Raw genomic sequence first — 22,539 nt, forward strand, 5'->3', positions numbered from 1 at the left:
AAGTGTATGTGTGGCGGGAGAGGGGGTGTTCTCGGGCCCTATGAAAATCAGGCTGTCTGCCTGTGGAAGGCAAGGTTGTTCACTGGGAGAGTAGGCACAGAAGTGCAGGAAGTAGGGGTCTTGGGGGTGTGTGCGCTGCAGAACCTACAGATTTTGTGCCTGGAATCCCAGCCCTGTGCCACTGCTGCCCAGTGTCTAAACACCAGCCCACTGATGCCCAGGGGCTCCACTTCCAACCTGGGGTCCCACTCAGCCAGGAGTACTTGTGCTGACCCTGGCACCCCAGTTCTGACCACACTGTTGGCCCAGGGTCCCACCTGGCCACCAGCCCCATACCTGGGACTCTGCTGCCAGCCCCAGTGTCCTGGCTGCTGACAACACATGAGGGGTGCCAGCCCCTAGCAAGTAGTGAGGGGCACAGACAGGGACAAGGGTGGGCAGCTCAGCACCTCTACTCCAGAACCGTTTCAGCACCATGGAGCAGGCAAGTGAGCTGCTGTCACAGGGCTGCCTTGCAGGAGGGCAGCTTCATAGAAAGGCCCGAGGCCGAATAAAGGTGGAGTAACATGACAGTGATGGCCTGGTTGGGAGGGCTCTGAGAGCTGGAACATGGACTAGCCCATGGGCCTGCCTTGCGGGGTCTGAGTGGCAGTCTGAAAAGCTCTCCTTTCCCCCGATCCATCCAGAGTCTCTGTGTTTGTCCTTGCAGGGGGATGCTCGGAATCTGTGATGCATGGCTGTGGCACAACCGTGCTGCGGAGGTGAAAAAAGTACACTACCCGAAACGTTACTAGAGTAAAAGTGCAGCTGCTTTCACTTCTGGATACTTGAGCGCGCGTGTGTGTGTTTTCCCAGAGGGACATTGGTGACTTGTACTTAAGTGTGATCCCCACCCCTAAAAAGCTGCACGTTTGCTCAAGGAACTTTTAGGGTGCTTTTTACCATCTCTGCAGGGTTGCTACGAGCACAGTGCTGATAATTTACCCATGATGGTCTTCCGTTGTCCCGTACGCCACATCCCTTCTGAGGGGGCTCAAGGGCTGTACTGGGGGAAGAAGTGGGATAGACCCAATGTTGAGCAAATGATGGCTGATAAATGAGTGAGCTCCAAACAATATCTACTCTATGTAGCCACGATGGCTTCTAAGTTTCCTAACAGCTGCAGCCAGTGGTACTTAATCCTGTTCAGAAAACACCCAGGAGCAGGGAGCATTGGACAGACTCTTCCAAAATATGGAACACCTCGTAAAGCCCAGGAGGTAGGAAACAAGCCTTGCCATGGCTTAAACTCACAGGAGGCCTACTGTACAGTACATAAAGCCCAGGGAATCGGCTCAGCATGCTGGCTAATGAGCTTTTTAATTAGCTGCAATTGCAGGCAAAGTTTAAAACCCAAATAAATAAGTAAATTAAAGATTTAAAAGGCTGAACCCAATCAATGGAGGGTCAGCACCTAAAATATTAAAATGCCAAGATGGCTAATTCTACAGGGAGAGAGTGGCGCTGCCCCTTTAAGGAAGCAAAAGGCTCCTGTTTTTCTGGTCTGAATCCCTCTGGCTGGAACATGCCATCTGCAGAGATCCATAAATCATCCTTCATTCAGCAGTCTGGAGTCCAGCAGGGTCTCTGTGTGTCCTGGCCCTCGCCTGGAGCCTGCAGGGTGTTCTCTGCAAAGGGAGGGAGCCAGCCAGGCGCTCCTCTTGGCTAGCATCCAGCTGTTCTCCCCCAGCTGATCCAGCCACATCCCAGAAGGCAGCAGGAGCTGGGGCCAGGAAACTTGCAGTCAGCTTGGAAGCCCTGGCTGGGCTGGTCTGCCTCCGTGAATGCTTTTATGCAGCTTGCCAAGTCGGCTTGCATTATGGTGAAGGAGAGCCGGGGATCTGTCTTCTGGGTCCTGAGTCCTGATGTCTCGGGGCTCCCTTCCTCCTAAGAGAGTAGACGGGGTGAGGTCAGATTCCTCCCTGCATGCCATCTTGTGTCAGACCCACTTTGGGGTTTAACGGCACCATTCTGACTTGCTGGCGTTTAGTGCTCCTGCCCCACAATGCAGGGTGCAAGGCAGTGTCGGACTAGCCTCTGGCCAGATGTGGGGAAGGAGTGCGTCTCTGGGGCAAGTGGGACAAGCCAAACACTTCTGGAGCAGGCGTGCAACATACCACCACACAGAGGGGTCTAGGTCAAAAGCTCCAGCTGGGAATCTGCAGAGGCAGTGGACTCAGTACACAGTAGGAAGAGGGAGTCCTATCCTGTTAGAGCTTGTTTCCCTCGCCTTGACTAACGGTGGGGTAGGTCCCCACCAGTGTGCCCCGTAAGCTGAGCACTTGGGTGGCCATCCAGCTGATCAGCAGAGCACCCACCGCCACCCACATCATGTGTTTTCTATTGGTGGCGCACATCTGCACATGCCTTGGTGTGCATAACAAAATTTATTCTGCCCATGGATGGGAAAAACCGATCCCCACTAATTCACTTCCTCCTTGCTTTGTTCCAACTACGCTATTGTGTGTCTGGAGAACTGGTGCTCAGCATGCCTGAAAATGGGATAATTAATTCAGCCTGGCATCACTGCGATAGCGGGAGCCCAAGAGAGGCCATTCCAGAGAGAATTTACCTCCTCACAAGTATTGGCTCTTCCAAACAAAGTCCTATTAGCTGATTTTACGCTAAAGGATAAACCCCTCCTTGAGGGTGCTTAGCCCCTTGCAGGAAGAGGCTCTTTCCTCCCCCCGCAGCTGAGAGCCCTTGTCTTGTACATAGTAAGCCATTCATGGGGCTACTGTGTTTTCCTCCCCACCCCACTCATGCATCCTCATTCACTGCACACGGGGTGAAATTCATCCCTTTGCAATGGAGCCAGCATGAGGCTTGTGCATGGTGGATGTAGTTCCCACTTACCCTCCCTGGGCTGCAGTGGTGCCTTATTGTATTGACCTGTGTGTACCAGGGTGACATCCCCCTGGGGTGACTTGAGGGACTCACTCCTGGCTGGGGTCTGAGGCCTGCTGCTTCTGCATCCCTTCTTGAGCTTCAAACTTGCATCCCAGGCATACATAGCAGGTCAGAAATGGAGAGCCAGAGCTATGCTCCCAATTTGGAATGGAGTCTTCAGAGGGTTTTCTTTGGATGACAGCCCTGCAAGCCAGTGTTCCCGGTAAGCTGAGTGCCTGGGCAGCCTCCCAGGAGAGAATCGGGTATTGCTCAGCTGATTAGTAGACTGCCCACAGCGTGTGTTTCTATTGGTGGTGCACATCCACACGTGTGTTGGTGCGCATAATAACATTTATTCCACCCCAATGGGAAAAAACTAGTGTGAACACTGCTGCAAGCCCTTGACATACTCAGGATGTCCAGGGCTTGGACCTGGCACTGGGGCTGGAATTTGTTTGGATCTGAAGTCGGCAGTGGGCTTATCTGTGAAGATGCATCATGAGTGGATCTGAAGCAGAGCTCCGTTGGGAGCCTGAGGCAGGAATATTTTTGGCCCCTGTTCATGCAACATACAATAAAAAGTGCATAAGTGGCCCCTTTGAGCTGCTCAAAGCCGTAAGCATTTGTTTAGGCTGTTTATGCTTTGTGCTGGCTCTGTCCTAAAATATCAAAATCTGCTGGCAGTGGCATGAGTGTAAACCTGGAATAACTCCATTAAAGCCAGCAATGTAACAGGATCAACATTTGGGCCAATGTAATCAGAGGCTGGTGCGGCATTAATGAGGGTGAGGCTGGAGGGGAGGAGGGGCGTGAGGATGGAGCAGTTGCTGTCCCAGCTGTCTTGATCCATCACTCATCTGCTGCGACCCTGCAGGGCGGGCCATGTTTGCTGTATTTCTAGCAATTATTGAGGCTTGTGTCAAGGTTTGGGGCAGCAAAATTGATAAAAGGCACCGAGAAATCCAGTTTCTTTTAGGGCTGTTTTGGTTTTACATTCCTGCAGCCAGGGAGGGGGATGGATGGAGGGATGCATTCTCCTTCCACGCAACCAAAGTTATAGTCACCACAGATGGCATTTGGTCACTGTTGTCACAGCCCACGTTGCCTTAGGCCATGTCTACACAACAGGGGAAGGGTGAATTAAGGTATGCAATTCCAGAGGCGTTAATTATGTAGCTAGACTCAACATACCTTGATTCAGGCTTCTGTGCTGTCTCCACTATGGGATCTCAAAGGGAGCCTGTGTGATAAACTGCCCAGGAGGGTTTGCCATTAGCCATCGTGATGCCTGTGGGCTGCATGCAGATGTGACAGATTTTTTGTTCAGACCCAGGGATCCCTTTCCTGGAATGTTTGGAATAAGTCGTGTGTTGGGCTGTGCAGGAGGAGAGCACATCTCACTAAGCAAAGTTCAGCCAGTTACAACGTGCTCTCAGGCGCCAAGTGGCAAATAAAAGTAGAAATTGGCCCCCTGGGACCATATTCAGGCCCCCTTCTGCCCGTCTTTTGGCATAACAGGCTTGAAAGTGGCCTTAATGGGGCATCTGAGGATTATTCTAGTAATAGAGTATTGACGGGTGTACCCCACCCCCTGTTTGACATTCCATATAGACTCAGAGCATGTGTCTGGAGCAATCCTGAGCCGGTGGACTGTCCATTAAGATGATGGTGGGGACAGTACTGTTTTGGGAGGGAGCATATGGCTTTAAACAGCCTAGGACACCAGGCTTGGTTGCTGAGATGAGCAAAAGCTCTGCTGGATTTGAGGGTGAGCTGTCCAGGGCAAGGGCCACCAATGGTGATGTGGCTGTACAGCTCCTAGCACACTGGGGCCCTGATGTCAGTTGAGAACTGTAGATACTGCTGTAATACAAATAACAATCTGGCCCAGAGACTGTAGAAGTGAGCGATGTATATTTGTCTATAGTAATGATACTTCATCAGCCTCTTTTGTTAGAGGATCTCTAACAGCTTAGCAAATGTGGACTGATTAGGGTTGATTCTGGGATGCATTAGCAGGTGTGTTGTGAACAAGACACGAGAAATCATTCTACCGCTCTACTCTGCGCTGGTTAGACCTCAGCTGGAATATTGTGTCCAGTTCTGGGCACCCCAATTCAAGAAAGATGTGGAGAAATTAGAGAAGGTCCAGAGAAGAGCAACTAGAATGATAAAAGGTCTGGAGAACATGACTTATGAAGAAAGGCTGAAAGAATTGGGCTTGTTTAGCTTGGAAAAAAGAAGATTGAGGGGGGACATGATAGCGGTTTTCAGATATCTTTAGAGTCCTGGCCTATTAGGGTTTAAAAAAGAGCTTGATAAATTTTTGCAGGTTAGGTCCATAAATGGCTATTAGCCAGGGATAAAGTATGGTGCCCTAGCCTTCATAACAAGGGCAGGAGATGGATGGCAGGAGATAAATCACTTGATCATTGTCTTCTGTTCTCCTTCTCTGGGGCACCTGGCATTGGCCACCGTCGGCAGATGGGATGCTGGGCTTGATGGACCTTTGGTCTGACCCAGTATGGCCATTCTTATGTTCTTATCTTAAAGGGTGTCATAAGGAGGAGGGAGAAAACTTGTTCTTCTTGGCCTCTGAGGAGAGAACAAGAGGCAATGGACTTAAACTGCAGCAAGGGAGGTTTAGGTTGGACATTAGGAAAAAGTTCCTAACTGTCAGGGTGGTCGAGTACTGGAATAAATTGCCAAGGGAGGTTGTGGAATCTCCCTCGCTGGAGATATTTAAGAACAGATTAGATAGATGTCTATCAGGGATGGTGTAGATAGTGGTCGGTCCTGCCGTCGGGGCAGGGCACTGGACTCGATGGCCTCTCGAGGCCCCTTCCGGTCCTAGTGTTCTATGATTCTATGATTAAGCTTTGCTGCAGCCTTTCAGGTAGGCAAGTATTTCTGTCCAATAACACGCAGGAAGTTAAGTGAGGTGCAGAGCTGGGAATAGAACCCAGCAGTCCAGCCACATGGTTCCCGTATTTTAATCCCCAGAGATCACATGCCATCATTCACAATCTGGGACCTAGAACTCCACACAGTGCTGGATGAGATACCTGCAGTGTGGTCAGTGTGTAATGGATTAGCCGCTTGTACAAGATGAACCTCTCTAATCCGGAACACTCGTCTGGCAACATCTGTAATCCGTCATGATTTTAGTTAGCTGGATGACCACTCATTGTGTGTGGCCAAGTTTTCTGTAGTCCCATAAAGTTTGTTTCCACCCACCAGTCCTGGATCTCAGGGTCTAGGCTGTTATTTAGCTGTAATGTACCGCTACATGTCTTCTAAGTGCTCAGTAAGCTATGGCAGCGTTGGTAATATGCGAGACAATGTTGACTTCTGGTGGTCTGGTAAATTCTCTCGTTCGGCACCGATCAGGTCACGAGGGTGCCAGATTGGAGAGGTTCAACCTGTACTTGTTTCAGATATCGGTTGCCACAACTCTTTTGCCAGTGCACCTTTATCCCATACTGCAGCGCCCGCTCCTGTTGCAGAACTGGATTTGACGTTGCTTTTGGGGCCGAAGCATCCATGTCTGCAAGGCACCACCAGGCATCATAAGCTCATGAGGATAGCTGCACTGGTGTGGATGGCAGTAGAGCTGGAACTCAGGTGTCTGGGAGGATGCATGCACCACCCACTCCATGCAGCAGCCTCCCTCCTTGAAAAGTGATGGACAATAACGTACATGTTCAGGACTGGTGGCATTTGGGTGCCAGGAATTTGGATATGTGACGTGGGCCCGAATGGGTTTGCTCAAATGATGATTTACTGTAGCTAGTGAAAAAGGAGGGCTGGGGTGACGGGTGGAGAAGAACCCAGCCCTCGGCAGCCTTGAAAGCGATCCACAAACGACTGCTGTCTCCGCACTGATGGATTTGCTGTCACCTCTGGCTAGCACGAGGTGACAGATTTCCCTGTCGGGCGAAGCCAAAACCAATAGCCATCCATCACTGCGTGGACGGACAGGCAGAGGCGGGGGATAGGAGTAAGAAAACCCTGGCCAAATGTTTCCCTGTCTGCGGTGGGTGATGGCAAAATTGGCCCTGAATGCGTGGAGGGTGGGAATACTGCCACCATTGTGAACGGAGACAGGGGTTGGGGAAAGGGATGTGTTGGGTGCGGCTGTGTTGGGGGGCGGGATTTGCTTGGAGAATCTCCTAGGGACATGTGTTGACATGTGCTGGCCTTCAGGGAATGACAGTTACCAGCAGATGGGAGGGCAGGTTGCCACCAGGGTGAGGCTGGGCCAGCTCCCTGCTGAGCTGAGAGACAGTTCCGCTTTCCCCATGCATTAGCAGGACACACAGAGCTCAGAGTCAAGTTCTCAGGCACCCCATGTGCCAGAGGCTTCTGGTCCTTGTGTCCATGTTCCTAACTGCATTGCAGGGGTCCTACAAAATACAACCCCTGAACTACTGGCTCCATTCTGGGTAAAAGTCCCTGTCCTGGCTTTTGACTCTTTCCACCATGAGTAACCTGAGGACTTGTCTGTGCCCACCCTTAGCTGTGGTGTCCTCTGCAGCCTCTGAGCCAGTGGCAGAGTGAGTTCTATTCCCTATAGCCTCCCGTCCAGCTCGGGGCAGAGCTGTACTTGGAGGAAGATAAAAATGGCACGAGTGAAAGAAATGTTCCTTTTGTCAACTGGTCTGTCTGCCCAGCAGCTCAGAGACTGGTCTGAGCGAGGAGGCAGGCTCCTGTAGCTCACTAATGAGGCCTGACTTGCAAATGGATTACGCAGCTGGAGTTGCTCATTTGTGTTCATGAGCGCTAGAGGGCTCAGCACAAGCCACAAAAGGCTGTGTACTGAAAACTTGTCCCTCTGTGTCCAGCCAGGAACCTGCCAGCCCTGTGCAAGCCAGGCCGGATTGCAGCAAAGGAACCCTCCCCCTCCTTTTCACCCCTGGGAATCCTGGCCTGTCTAATGTGGTGGCAGCCACCTCTGAACTTTGCCTGATCCTAGGACAAGGAGCAATGTTCCTCCACTCAGTTCGCTCTGAGTCTCAGTCTGGACAGGCAAGGAAGCAGTGTCCCTTACCCCTGCATCCTCTCTGATCTGTGGCAGGCTGAGCAACCCCTTCCTAGACATCTCTGCTGCTTTGAGAGTCTTCCATCCTCTGGTGTGTGTCTGGATGCACCTGGCTTGTAAGCACCTGGAGCAGGGACTGTTTCATATGATGTGCATGGCTAGTACTGAGCACAGTAAAGAGCAGTATTGAATTCCATCTTGTGTCCAGTGCCTGGAAGATAGCCGGATCCCTAGTCTCGTTGCCCTGCAAGATATTGCTAACATCTGTCCCTTGCTCTCTACACCTTCCCAGTCTTGTTCTGTCTTGTGTTTAAATCTGAACCCCAGCCTGCGCCGGTCAGGCATCCAACTTCAGGGGGTCTTGACAGATGGTTCTTCTCTCGGACACAGGGCAACTGCCCCTCCCTGTGAGCAGTGAGGCCAACCTTTCCTTCCCAGCAGCCTCCTGGCAACGTTCAGAGTCTCCGCCAGTGAGGCAGTGTCTCTCAATATAGGACACAGCTCAGACCTGTCTGCAATCACATGGGGCAGCTGGAATGTGTCTTGTTTTGGAGGATGGCGGCTTTGGAGGGGCAATAGATCACAGGGAACAGCCAACAATGGAGAACACGCGGTTCTCCTCTTCTGCTCTGCTCTGGGGAATGGCTCCCATACGCTTGGCAGAAATGATACAATTCACACCTGACCAGTGCCCCTCTGCTTGTGACTGGGGGAGCGAGCAAACCGAATTCTTCATTTGCTCAACTGCTGTGGCAGCTCGGGGAGGGGAGGGGAGGGAGCCTGGAGGAACCCAGCCTGTCTCTAAAAATATCAGCCAGGTTCTGTCTGTCTGGTAAGCTAGCCTTCAGCATAGCATAGTGGGTGAACCCCCGGAGACGTCTGAGTGCACTAAGTCTGGGCATGTCCTCTAAGCCACCCCCATGCAAACCCTCCTAGCTAATCTTGTGCTTTTGGGAGGGTGAGAGAGGGCGGTAAAAACACTTCGCTCTCAGAGATAAGAGTTAGAACGTTTGCCTGAGGTCTTTTCCAAGCCCTGGAAGAAACCACAAGCATAACCCAGCACAGATGCTAAAAAAGCTCCGAGGGGCTCAGCTGTTTCAAAAACTCCCTTCTTGCCACCAGACCGTGGACACTGTATGTGGAGGAAAAGCTGTTATCTGTGCAACAGTCCGGTCACTGGGTGGCCATAGGACATCTCTAACCTTGCACCTCTGGACAGCCAGAGGTAGAGATACAACTCCCCCTTTGAGGCACGGGAGAATGGGAGTGGTTCTGAGTCCATTTGGGACAGGTTTATATTCCCCTTGGTCTCCAGATAGTTTGGAAATGTGGCAAGAAGTTTCTTTCTCTCCTCTTTGCTCACTTTTTTTTCTCCATATGTGGGTTTCGACAACGTCTGCTCCTACGGACATCAAAGGCAGAACTCCCATTGATGTGACAGGTGGTGTGCTTATGAGGAAGGATGGTTGTGGACGAAAGCACAGGCCCTGTGTTCTGCCAGACTCTGCCACAGACTTACCATGGGACCTTGGCTAAGTTATTTCTCCTCTCTGCTTCTGCTGAATTTATTTGTTGTTGAAAATACATGAGGTCCTTGTGGTATTTAATGCAGGTTAAACCTCTCTAATCTGGAACTCCTCATCTTGTAACATTCATACTCTGGCATGATTTTAGTTAGCTGGATGTCCACTTCTCTTGAATGTGGCCGAGTTTCCTGTGGGTCTATAAAGTTGGTTTCTAGCCACCGGTCCTGGCTCTCAGTGTACTCTGCTGTTATGTAGCTGTAATTTACCCCAAATGTCATCTAAGAGCCCAGTAAGCAGTGGAAGGGTTGGTAATGCTGTTAGACAATATTGACCTCCTGTGGTCTGGCAAATTCTCTCATTTGGCACTGGCCAGGTCCTGCGGGTGCTGGATTAGAGAGATTCAACCTGTACTTTGCATCTCAGAGCATAATACTTCTGTGGTTTATTTTATGATGTTTTTTTAATCAGTGATGACACTGGAAAAACCACTTAGGGCATCAACTTGGTCTTCTTAAAACTTGTTATAAAACTACATCTTCTGTTTTTCTCAAATCTTCAGTTCCTTTCTCTTGCCCTTTCAAATGTAGGCCAATTTCTCAATCAAAAATTAAATTAAAATACACACACTGATAGACTCTTCTCTCTTCCACTGCCCGCCCCCCCCGAAGACCTACACAAAATAGTGTTTTGTACCCTTTCATGCTCTCTGCTGGCACTCTTTCTATGAAATCTAATTCTCAGGGCTCTACTAAAAGTACCCTTGGTCATGATGCGCAAACAAGAAAGCGAACCCAAGAAGCTGTGATAATGTCATGCCGCCTTAGAAATGCCCAGAGGGTGGGAATTGGGCAGGGAGAAAGAACCTCAGGACAGAGTCTAAAGAAACACATGATCACCTAGAGTGTATCTACACAGCAAAGCTATTCTGTAATATCTTATTCCAGAGTTGTTACTTCAAAATAAACTACTCCAGAATAATGCATATACATAAGAACATAAGAATGGCCATACTGGGTCAGACCAAAGGTCCATCAAGCCCAGCATCCCATCTGCCGACGGTGGCCAATGCCAGGTGCCCCAGAGAAGGAGAACAGAAGACAATGATCAAGTGATTTATCTCCTGCCATCCATCTCCTGCCCTTGTTATGAAGGCTAGGGCACCATACTTTATCCCTGGCTAATAGCCATTTATGGACCTAACCTGCAAAAATTTATCAAGCTCTTTTTTAAACCCTAATAGAGTCCTGGCCTTCACAGCCTCCTCGGGCAAGGAGTTCCACAGGTTGACTGTGCGCTGTGTGAAGAAAAATTTCCTTTTATTAGTTTTGAACCTACTACCCATCAATTTCATTTGGTGTCCCCTAGTTCTTGTATTATGGGAAAAGGTAAATAATTTTTCTATATTCACTTTCTCCACACCATTCATGATTTTATGTACCTCTATCATATCGCCCCTCAATCGCCTTTTTTCCAAACTGAAAAGTCCCAGTCTCTCTAGCCTCTCCCCATATGGGACCCTTTCCAAGCCCGTAATCATCTTAGTCGCCCTTTTCTGAACCTTTTCTAATGCCAATATATCTTTTTTGAGGTGAGGAGACCACATCTGCACGCAGTACTCGAGATGTGGGCGTACCATAGTTTTATATAGGGGAAGTATGATATCTTTTGTCTTATTATCGATCCCTTTTTTAATAATTCCTAACATCCTATTTGCCTTACTAACTGCCGCTGCACACTGTGTGGATGTCTTCAGAGAACTATCCACTATAACTCCAAGATCCCTTTCCTGATCTGTCGTAGCTAAATTTGACCCCATCATGTAGTACGTGTAATTTGGGTTATTTTTTCCAACATGCATTACCTTACACTTACCCACATTAAATTTCATTTGCCATTTTGCTGCCCAATCACTCAGTTTGCTGAGATCTTTTTGTAGTTCTTCACAATCCCTTTTGCTTTTGACTGTCCTGAACAACTTGGTGTCATCTGCAAACTTTGCCACCTCACTGCTTACCTCATTTTCTAGATCATTGATGAACAAGTTGAACAGGATCGGTCCCAGGACTGAGCCCTGGGGAACACCACTAGTTACCCCCCTCCATTGTGAAAATTTACCATTTATTCCAACCCTTTGTTTTCTGTCTTTTAACCAATTCCCGATCCATGAAAGGACCTTTCCTCCTATCCCATGACCACCTAATTTACATAAAAGCCTTTGGTGTGGGACCGTGTCAAAGGCTTTCTGGAAATCTAGGTATATTATGTCCACTGGGTGCCCCTTGTCCGCATGTTTATTAACCCCTTCAAAGAATTCTAATAGATTAGACAGACACGACTTCCCTCTGCAGAAACCATGCTGACTTTTGCCCAACAATTCGTGCTCTTCTATGTGCCTTGCAATTTTACTCTTTACTAGTGTTTCTACTAATTTGCCTAATATACGCTACAGGGAGCTCCCAGAATAAGCAAAACTTATTCTGAAACAGTGTGTCTACACAAAATCAAACCTATTTCAAATTAGAGCCCCTGGAAGCAGTGCTTCCAGGAGCGCTAATCCAAAATACTATGTCTACACAGCAGAATTATTTTGGAATAAGCTATCTATTTCAGAATAGATGCTATTCCTCGTAGACTGAGCTTTACCCACTTCAAATTTTGTGTAGAAGCCCGCAAAGTTATTTTGGAATAGCATCCATTTTTCCAAATGAACTTTGCTGTGTAGACATACACCATACAGGGGTTCACAAAAGCCTCTGAACAGGCTGAGTACCTAACTCCCAGTGAAAATCAATAGAAGTCAGATTTGTGCCTAATTCACTTAGTGCTATTAATCCCTCTAGGCAAATAACTTCTAAATGTGTGTGCGTCTTAAGACACCTAAGTATCTTTGTACCTAAAGTCCTTTTATGGAGTGGGTTGGGGTCTTTTATTTATTTATTTTTTTTGAGCTTCTAAGTAACTCTGACAAAGTACGTGAGCTGTCTGGTGAAAAGCAAAGAGTGTGAGTGTGTGACTTTAAGCTGAATTAGCATGCATGAAGCTTGGGCGGCCACCGCAGCTTTACTCGCTCCCAGGCTTCAGACTTTGCTTCTGTTTTTTCATTTGCAAAGGGCTAATGTGCTCTGACACTGCACCCCTATGGGAAGCTGCTGATAGGCACTGTCAATATTTCCTTCGAAAAACCCCCCGAAACTCTTTAAAGAAGTGCTTTTCGATATGCGCTTTAAAAAAATTCAATTACTGTACATGCGAGTTGGAAGCCTCAGCCTGGGGGAAATGACGTTCCTGATTCACCCTCCAGACTGCCTGTGCTCTACTATTATTCTCCCAAATATGGGGGGGGCGGGCAACCATAGGGAATATGAAAACCCACCATCCTGCAAGGCAACTGCTAGCCTACAACAAATCAGCAGCAGCCCAGCCACCCCAAAGAGTTCCAGAATCAAAAGCCGGGCCCCTAAAATCACGAGATTGGCTTAAACAGTCATGAGGTTTTTTTAAAAAAGTTTTACCAATGGGGACTTTTTTTATTTGTGCTGTGGGTCTTGAGCCTTTGCAGAAGGGTCGTGGGGTTGGGGAGGTTTATAATGTTTTCAAGACTTTCTTGACAGCTAAGGTCTTTTTGTCCTAGGAAAGAAACATTTCTCATGTAATCCCAGGACTCCAGGAGCTGGGTGTTTTGCGAAGAATCACCAAGTGTCAACTTGTGGTAAAATCACCGGAGTTGACCACGTGCAGTCTGGCATTTTGCCACAACCAGCTCCAACAGTTTCGGAGGAAATTTGCCCCAAATTGTTCCTCGCCAATCACACAACACTGTATATTGGAGGTAGGGGATGGAGGGGAGGAATCTTTCCTGACTGCTGCAGGCAATTCACCTACCCATAGACATTAATATTATAAAGAGAATTGTCCAGCAGAAGCATGTAATGCTGCAAGCCTGATTCAGTGCACACTGCTGCCAATCAGCTCTTTTCACTTGATCCCTCTGTGCTCTCATGACAATGAGTTCTCCAGGCTCAATGGTAGGCTGCACGTTGCCCTTTTTGATTGCTTGACAAGGTTCCCAGGGCTCCATTCACCCTTGCGCAGAGGACCAGCATGAGGTCGATTGCACAGATTTCTAGAGCTGGGCTGAAATGGTGCACACTCCTCTGCACAGGGGTGAATTTTACCTTAGCAGAGTAGAGTGGCCCGATTTGCTCTTACAGAAGCCACACTGGATCAGCACGCGTGGGCTATCCAAGTATTATGCTAGTCTGTCAGTAGTCTGACTTTCTGTCACTTCCCCTCAAACTGAAGTCAGCCTCACCAGTCTCAATTGCTGCGTCTTGAATTTGTCTTGTGCCTCGACCACCAAAACTCCCTTCTTTTGTGCCTCCTTTGAAAAGCTTTGTGCACCCCAGGAGAACTGGCCGCCAGTGGCTCTGTGTGTGGAGTCTGTAGGATTCAAGTATGAGAACCTGGGGTTCCTACAAAGGCTTTCAGACAACGTGCTGCGTCTCAGCCCTGCTGCAGACACGCTCCATGCAAACAGGGCTCTGAGATTAAACGTGAAGGTCCAGCCCAGAGCCCCTCCTTAGGCAGGATAGAAAATAGAACCAAGTGAGTTTTGTGGGGTTTCCCCAGCCTGGAGAGCCTCTGGTGGCCAGACTGTCAGCTCAGGTTTGGTCTGCTGTCCTCCCTAGTCCTGTTTCATTAACCCTTCCCTTGTGGGAGAGCTGCAGAACACATAAAGCTCTCTACCCTGCAGTCCATCAAATCTCACTCACCTTCCAGCACACAAGCTCTCTGTTCATTAAATGTTAACCATCTCATCACCCCTGTGTCTCCCTCACCGCCTCGCCTCATCCACCACCAGCTAACTCCATTGCCACTTTAAAAACATGCTAAGCAGGATCAGCGTGGTTGTGGTATTGCAGGGGGGAAGGCAGGGCTGAGAGGTGGCATTAATCGGACTCCACTATGCAATCTTTGGCAGGGCTTTTCCCCTTCATGGAGGATTGGCCCATCAATGGGTATTGGACAGGAATGGTGGCCCTAGCCTCTGTTGTGAGAAGCTGGGAATGGGTGACGGGGGGTGGGGGGGATCACTTGATGATTCCCTGTACTGTTCATTCCTTCTGGGGCATCTGGCATTGGCCAGTGTTGGCAGACAGGACACTAAGCTAGACGGACCTTTGGTCTGACCCAGTGTGGCCATTCCTACTTTCTCCCCTTGCTTCAGTTTGACTTGCTGTGAAACTTAGATAATGATTCGTACCCACCTTGTGCTAAGCATATTGAGACAGAGGCATTAAATAGCTATTGAAGCTCCAAATCGAACCTTGTGTTGTTACTCACGCTCCCATTGTCCTTTCCCATGGAAGCCTCACCCCAGTGGCTGTCCCCCGCTCTTCACAGTCTTGTCAGACTCTTGCTAATGTACTATATCTTTGACTCATTCTGTAGACACTCTGCCTGTCTTTTGGGGGTAAATCCTTACCTTTCTGTCTTCTGAGCACTTTGCAAACACTAACTAATCTACACAACAGCCCTGAGAGGCAGATATTTATTGCACCCATTTTGCAAGAAGAGGAACTGAGGCATGCAAGAGGGCTAATTTCAGTTAGTTTAGACTGTGAGTTTGAGCTATTTAAAATGATTACAATGTGATGGTGAATATTCCCCATATTCCGTGTGTTGCTGCCTTGTAATTTGCTTCTCCTTCATTGTGACACCAAAATCACTTTTTAGGTAGGATTTACACAAACAACGTATGGCATCCTTCTGCACTTTTAATTAATTACACTAATTCACTGTATAAAATGCTTGCAATTAAAGTGCTGTCTTTGCTGGTTCTGTGGCCAGTAACTTTCATTTCTGATAATTAACAATAGTCTTGTGCAGCTGATAATTAACAATAGTCTTGCACCAGCTAGGACATAAATCACACTGGCTCATGGTCTGTTTTGAAACATAAGGCAAAAATGTATTTAAAAGAGCAAAATTGTCTGGAAAACCCCAGAGCTTCCAACTGGGTATTTTAAAAAAATCTAAAGTAAAAAAATAGTTATAATATGCCAATGTCTCGTTCTTTTATCCCTCCCCCCCACTTTTTGTTCCACTGATGAATCCTGCACCTCCTCTGCCTCAGTCTCCTGCTTTCACCCTACCCTTATTTGTCCTTCCTTGTCCTATATGCATAGAACTCTCTCTCCCACACCGGGTGAAATGCATCCCTGTGCAGGGGAGCCAGTGCCGGGGTGATTTGCAACGTAACCTTGATGTAGGATTTTCTTCCTCTGTGTCCTGAATCGCAGGAAGCGTACAGTCAGCCCTAAACAGACTGTTAATGATTGTCACCTGATGCCTGTATGCTATTGCTCCCCAAATGATTCCCATGGCTGACCTGATGTACCTCTCAAGCTGCGTCTACACGTGCACGCTACTTCGAAGTAGCGGCACCAACTTCGACGTTAGGCGGCGAGACGTCGAAGTCGCTAACCTCATGAGGAGATAGGAATAGCGCCCTACTTCGACGTTCAACGTCGAAGTAGGGACCATGTAGACGATCCGCGTCCCGCAACGTCGAAATTGCTGGGTCCTCCATGGCGGCCATCAGCTGGGGGGTTGAGAGATGCTCTCTCTCCAGCCCCTGCGGGGCTCTATGGTCACCGTGGGCAGCAGCCCTTAGCCCAGGGCTTCTGGCTGCTTCTGCGGCAGCTGGGGATCTATGCTGCAGGCACAGGGTCTGCAACCAGTTGTCAGCTCTGTGTATCTTGTGTTGTTTAGTGCAACTGTGTCTGGGAGGGGCCCTTTAAGGGAGCGGCTGGCTGTTGAGTCCGCCCTGTGACCCTGTCTGCAGCTGTGCCTGGCATCCCTATTTCGATGTGTGCTACTTTGACGTGTAGACGTTCCCTCGCAGCGCCTATTTCGATGTTGGGCTGAGCAACGTCGAAGTTGAACATTGACGTTGCCGGCCCTGGAGGACGTGTAGACGTTATTCATCGAAATAGACTATTTCGATGTCGCAACATCGAAATAAGCTATTTCGATGTTGGCTGCACGTGTAGACGTAGCCTCACATTGCAGGCTGTGAATCTCCTGGGTGCACAGCTCCAATGCAAGTGAAGAGATGCAAGGACTAGATTCAGGAGCTAACTGGATGCTTGGCAGCATTTCCTCTAAGATGAGAGCTTGGGCAGCCACTCAGGAGAGATTCAGGTGCTGAACAGCTGATTAGCAGAGTGCCCAGAGCTGGTAGCATGTATTTCTCCTGGTAGTACACATCCGCATGTGCCTCTGCACATAAAATTTATTCTGCACATGGATGGAAAAAAATTACAGGAAGCACTGATTCTCAGTTAAGACGTGGCAACAAGACTCAGCCAAGCCTCTTGTCAAGTTTTTCTTTTCAGGCTTATGCCCAAATAAATCTGTTAGTCCTTAAAGTGCCACAGGACTCCTTGTTGTTTTTGTTGAAGCAGATTAACACGGCTATTCCTGTGAACCCTGTTCTAGGGGTTCTGGCTAACTGCAGCTTTTGCTCTTAGGACTGATATGAAATGCACTGTCCAAACTGATTGAACTGGAAGAATACGGTTTTGGATATCAGATGGGGCCTGACAGCAAAAAATGTCAACATGACTTCTTAGAGTCGGCCATGTGGTTCAGCATTGGAATGGGAAAGAGAATGAGGAATATATGGTTTGTGAAATGTGCTGTCACATGACTTTATTAATACACTGGAAATGTGTCCAGTGAGTTCAGATCTAAAGAAACTGCATCTTTACTTACACAGACAGAGAACTGAGTCCTGGATGGTTTAGCAATATACAGGTAGAGGTTGAACCTCTCTAGTCTGGCACTCTTGGGACCTGACTGGTGCCAAACCAGAGAATTTGCTGAACTGCAGGAGGTCAATATTATCTAGCAGCATAACCAACACTGCCAATTGCTTGTTGGGCTCTTAGAAGACATTTCTGAGTACATTAGAACTAAACAGCCCAGAACACTGAGTGCCAGGACTGATAGCTGGAAACAAACTTTATGGGACCAGGGGAACCTTGGTCACAGCCATGAGAAGTGGACGTCCAGCTAACTAGAATCATTCCAGATTATAGATATTGCCAAACCAAATAGTACCAGATTAGAAAAGTACAATCTGTACAGTTTATAGCCACAGAGAAGTATCCATGTTAGTTTATACTCCAACAAAACAAAACAGCAGAAATGTAGCACTTTAAAGACTAACAAAATTATTTATTCAGTGATGAGCTTTCTTGGGACAGACCCACTTCTTCAGATCAATTTCATTTCCAATACAGGCTGACATTTATAAGTACAGAGGACCAAAAAGAAAAAAAATATGAAAAAAAAAGGGGAATAAAAACTGATAAATCAAATGGATTGAAGGAAGGGAGTGAGAGGTGAGGGGATGTTAATTGTCCTATCTGAGATAATTACAAGCATCAAAGGAAGGGAAGCAGTCCTCGCAATGAGTGAGGTAGTTGATGTGTCTGTTCATACCACATATTCATGTGTCAAATTTGAATATGTACTCTAACTCACAAATCTCTCCCTCTAATCTGTTGTTAAATTCGCTATATTCCAGGACACACATTCGCAGGTCTTTGACAGAATGGCCCGTTCCATTGAAGCGTTCACGGACCAGCTTATGCGTATTGAGATTCTTGATGTCTGCTCTGTGTCCATTTATTCTTTGGTGAAGGTTTTGCCCAGTCTGTCCAATGTACACAGTGTCAGGGCATTGTTGGCGCATAAGAGCACATATAACGCTGCTGGAAGTGCACGAGAACGTGCCTTTGATCTTGTAACTAACATGATGAGGTCCAGTGATGGTATCCTGAGAATAAATATGTGGGCAAAGTTGGCAGCGGGGTCTGTTGAAAGGAAAAGTTCCAGGATTTGTCTTACTGTGGTGTAGCTTGTGATTGCTGGTGAGAGCCTTTCTCAGGTTAGGAGGCTGTCTATAGCAAAGGATAGTCCTGTAACCTAGAGCCTTCTGGAGTGTAGCATCCTGATCCAGAATAGGTTGTAGATTTTTAATGATGCATTGCAGGGGTTTGAGTTGGGGGCTGTAGGTGATGACTAGTGGTGTTCTGTTTATAGCCAGTGATTGATACTATGTTCATCCTTCCCTCTCAATGTCTGTTACAAAGGAGGAAGAGTCTCATCAGCCCTGTTTTACAGGCCGGGAGATCGAGCCGCAGAGAAGGGAAGAGACTTTGGTAAGTCAGTGGCAGGGCTGAGAATTGCATGCAGGTCTCTGCCTTTTAGCCCTAGGGTACAGCTGTTCCTTCAGCTGCATTTATCGGGAACTGTCTGTCTTGTGTGAAGGCGGTATGTTAGCTGCATCCGAGGAAAAGAACGAGTTTTTCTACCTCCCCGGCTTCATCCCTGGAGACATGAGAACTGAGGTGGCGAGAGCACTGGGACAGAGCCCTGGAAGAGGGCATGGGGGGGAGGTAGTGTGATTTGTGTACCATGCCCTACTTAGGCAGGGGGTCTTCGCTACTCACTCATGCTGAGTGACTATGACTGAGAACTGGAACTCTCTGCTGCTCGGTAGGGCCTGATCCCCTACCAGATGAAGTGGGAGAGAGAAGGGATGAAGGGGTTTCAAGTGTTTCATGTGGCAGCAAAATGAGAATTACATGGGTCAGATAAGTGTCTGGTCTCCCCCATCTGGGATGAAGCAATGACCTTTCCTGAGATGGCCATCGGGGGCACTGCAAGGTAAGAAATGGCAGCTGCAGCAGCCCCGGTTCCGATGCCAGCAGCTGGGGTTTGGTGTCCCAGAACACCCTAGGTATGAGCAGTGAGGGGTGACAGCGCTCAGAGGGCTATTTGCTTTAGTTATTTGCACTGTGCGTTAGGAGCAGGGATGGTGCTTCTAAGGAGAGCCATGAGGCCTTAGGCTCTGAATGTTTAAGACAGTGGTTGCTGTGGGGCTGAAGCAACTGCATATGGGCAGAAATCCCTATAACTGGGAAGAACTAGAAGGTTGAATAATCACATGCAGAAAAGTGTGTGCCTCTATATAGGGGGTGTGAATCGAAGGGCCCAGCATATGCCTGCATGTGGAGCAGGCAACCGTCTAGTAATCAGTGCTGGGGAGTGAGAAACAGCAGGGGCCATTGCTTTAATTACCACTTCTGTTACCGACTCATTGTTTGGATTGCCTTGGATGAGTCATTTCACCGTTCTTTGACACACTTTTCCTAGCTGTAAAATGGGACCACTCTTACCTACCTTCAGACAAAATGATGCAGGGGTGAGTTTGTCAAATACTTTGCAGCTGTAAAGTGCTGTGCAACTTCTAGCTGGTGGTAGGATGTAGTCATGTGCTTGTCTTGCTCTACCTACAACCCAAGGGTCTTTGTTCTCCACCCTGATCTCCCGATATTTGTTCATTATTACTCCTTCTCTTTCTCTGTTCTGCTCATGAGACGAAAAACAATGGTGCCAATAACTGTGCTGCAATAACTGAGCATATTAATGAATGACTGTGCAGGTCTGCAGGAATGAGCATGTGTGTGTATTTTCATGCATCTGTATGTGGGTGTGTATACTTGTGTGCACTTTATACCACTTCATGTGTGTACACGTGTTAATGTGGGTAGGTGTGTCCTATGCATACCTGTGTGCTCAGCGCTGCCTGCATATGGGAGCACATTTGTGCATCTGTTGACAAGTAAACGTACCTTTGTATCTCTGCGTAACCCACACACCTACTGGCTGTGGTTCACTGTCCCATGCAGCAGCACTTAGACCACTTATGGACAGGAAGAATGAGTTTCCTTCACAACCTTAGTTGAGAGCCAGCTGATTTTTTGTTCAAGCTTTGGAGCAGGGGTCAGCAAGCTTTCTGAGGTGGAGTGCTGAAATTTGACCTTTTGACCTCTGTGTAAGGGCCAAGTGCCAGTCATACTTTTTAAAGTCACTAATAGTCCTACTTACAACAGCTTCATTGGTAAAGCTCTGCATCTTTATTATTTAGGTGGTGGTTGGTTGGTAGCATTAGCTGGTCTGTTAATCCACAGGCAGCCTCGCTTTGAGCAAGCTTCTGGCTGTATGGGGGAGGAGGGTGGGGCTGAGCTCCTGCCTTGCTTGCCAAAGAAAACCAACTGCTGTGCTGACCCCTGTTCTGCAGCCTTAGCTGAGAGCCAGCTGGCTTTTTGCTCAAGCTGTACAGGCTCCTACACTAAGCTCATGAGGTCCTAGGTTCAGTTCTGCTTGTTAGCATCACATCTGCACACGTGTGTTCCACGTCATATACGTGTGCAGGAGCCAGTGCTTGTGTGTTAACAAGAAAACTTGCATTACCAGCTGTGAGTGAAACCCCAGGTCTAAGGAGGGGTCACAGTGACCCATGGATGTGTTTCAGCTTAATTCAGAGTTCCAAACCCAGACATGATGCACATTTGTAAATATTGACACTTTGCTTTCGGAACAGCCGAGCGTGTTGTTACAGCCGATCACGTTTTCTCTTTGGAACGTCATTCAGGTAGTCAAGAAGGTTAATGTGATTTTAATGAGAGCTCTCTAGGGACAAGGCACTATTAGCAGCACCTGCTCCACCTTACCTGTAAAGTGTAGAATAAAGAGCCCATCTGAGATTCAATGGATTGGGCATGTAGTGGATGTGATGATGAATTTAGACTGGCACATTTGAATAGAAGCCAGGACAATGGGCCTTGAGTTTGTTGTCTGACAGTCTGACCTAACTGCTAATGTCACAGGCCTCTTTGAGCTTGCCATAGTATTTAACAAACACACCTATAGTAATAAGTATTGAGTTACCCTTGGAGGGCACACCTATTATTAACTTAACTGACCTGTGGGAGTCATTGTCACCCCAGAAAAGACAGGGGATTAAATGCAGCCCCAGTGTAACCAGGCCCAAATCCAGCTGCTGGCTGTGGGAGCAGAGTGTGCTGTACACCAAAGCTGAAATTTAGTCCATTGTCAGAAAGAAATATTTAGCTGGCAGCAAAGAGAAACCATCGTTAAGGGCTGATGAACGTAAAGTAACTTAATATGTTGCTTCCCTTGAAAATCTGGAATCCCTGAGGATGCCCAAATTAACCGCACTGTTTGTCATCTGCAATGTGATCCCACCACAAGCTAAAGGTGTCATGAGACATCCCAATCTTGGGCCATAAATGTCCACATGCTCCTCCTCCGTCTTGCAGAGATTGAGTTTGTCTCTACACCCCTGGTAGGTCTTGGCACATCTGTCTGCCATCATTGACCTCTATTCTGTCATCATTCTAAACTATCTTTCCCTCTCACACCACAGCACACTGACTTTCTGGCTTCTCTTCACCTAGCTCATGTGCTCTTCTTGCCCATTTGTCTTCCAGGGGAACTACGTGTTTTAATCTTCATAGGGAAACTTGCCTGAAGTCAAGTGACTCCAGCACACTCAATTCTGTGCTGTCTGATATCATGCAGAAAGCCAGTTCCAGAAAGTCAAGCAAGGCCATGAATCTCTCTCTACTCTGCCCAACCAGTTCAATGGTTACTCTTAAGCTTCATAACAAGTTACACATTGTTTTGTTTAACAGGCTGGGCTCTGAGAGTTTCCATCCAGCCGTCAAGCTGGCATTTGTGTTATCTGTGCTTATTTTTGTGAGCATTAGGTTGGAGGGGGGACACACAATTACTTCTGCAACTATTAGTGTCACAAGGGCCTTATTTATTAGGAACCATGAGATGCCTCAGTCCTGATGTTTCTGTTGCCATTCATCATCCTAGGGACCAAGAGTTCTTCCAATTTTACCCACTGGGGCAAAATCACTCAAATCAGCTGAAAACCAAATGGAAAGCTAAGCTTGTCTGAATCATGTCCTCCCCTGAAAGGAGTCAGGGCATGGGCTAAAGAGACAGACCCAGGAATCACTAAAACCCTCAGCTGAAGGGAACTGCTGGTATAGAATCATTAAATCGTTTGCTCCATGTTTTAGCTGTGACTATTGAAACCTCCAGTCAAGGAGTATTTAGCTTGTATGTCCAGCTCAGTGAAGGACACCCTCA

This window comes from Carettochelys insculpta, chromosome 23 (genome assembly GCF_033958435.1).
Source record: "Carettochelys insculpta isolate YL-2023 chromosome 23, ASM3395843v1, whole genome shotgun sequence".
Taxonomy (NCBI): Eukaryota; Metazoa; Chordata; order Testudines; family Carettochelyidae; genus Carettochelys; species Carettochelys insculpta.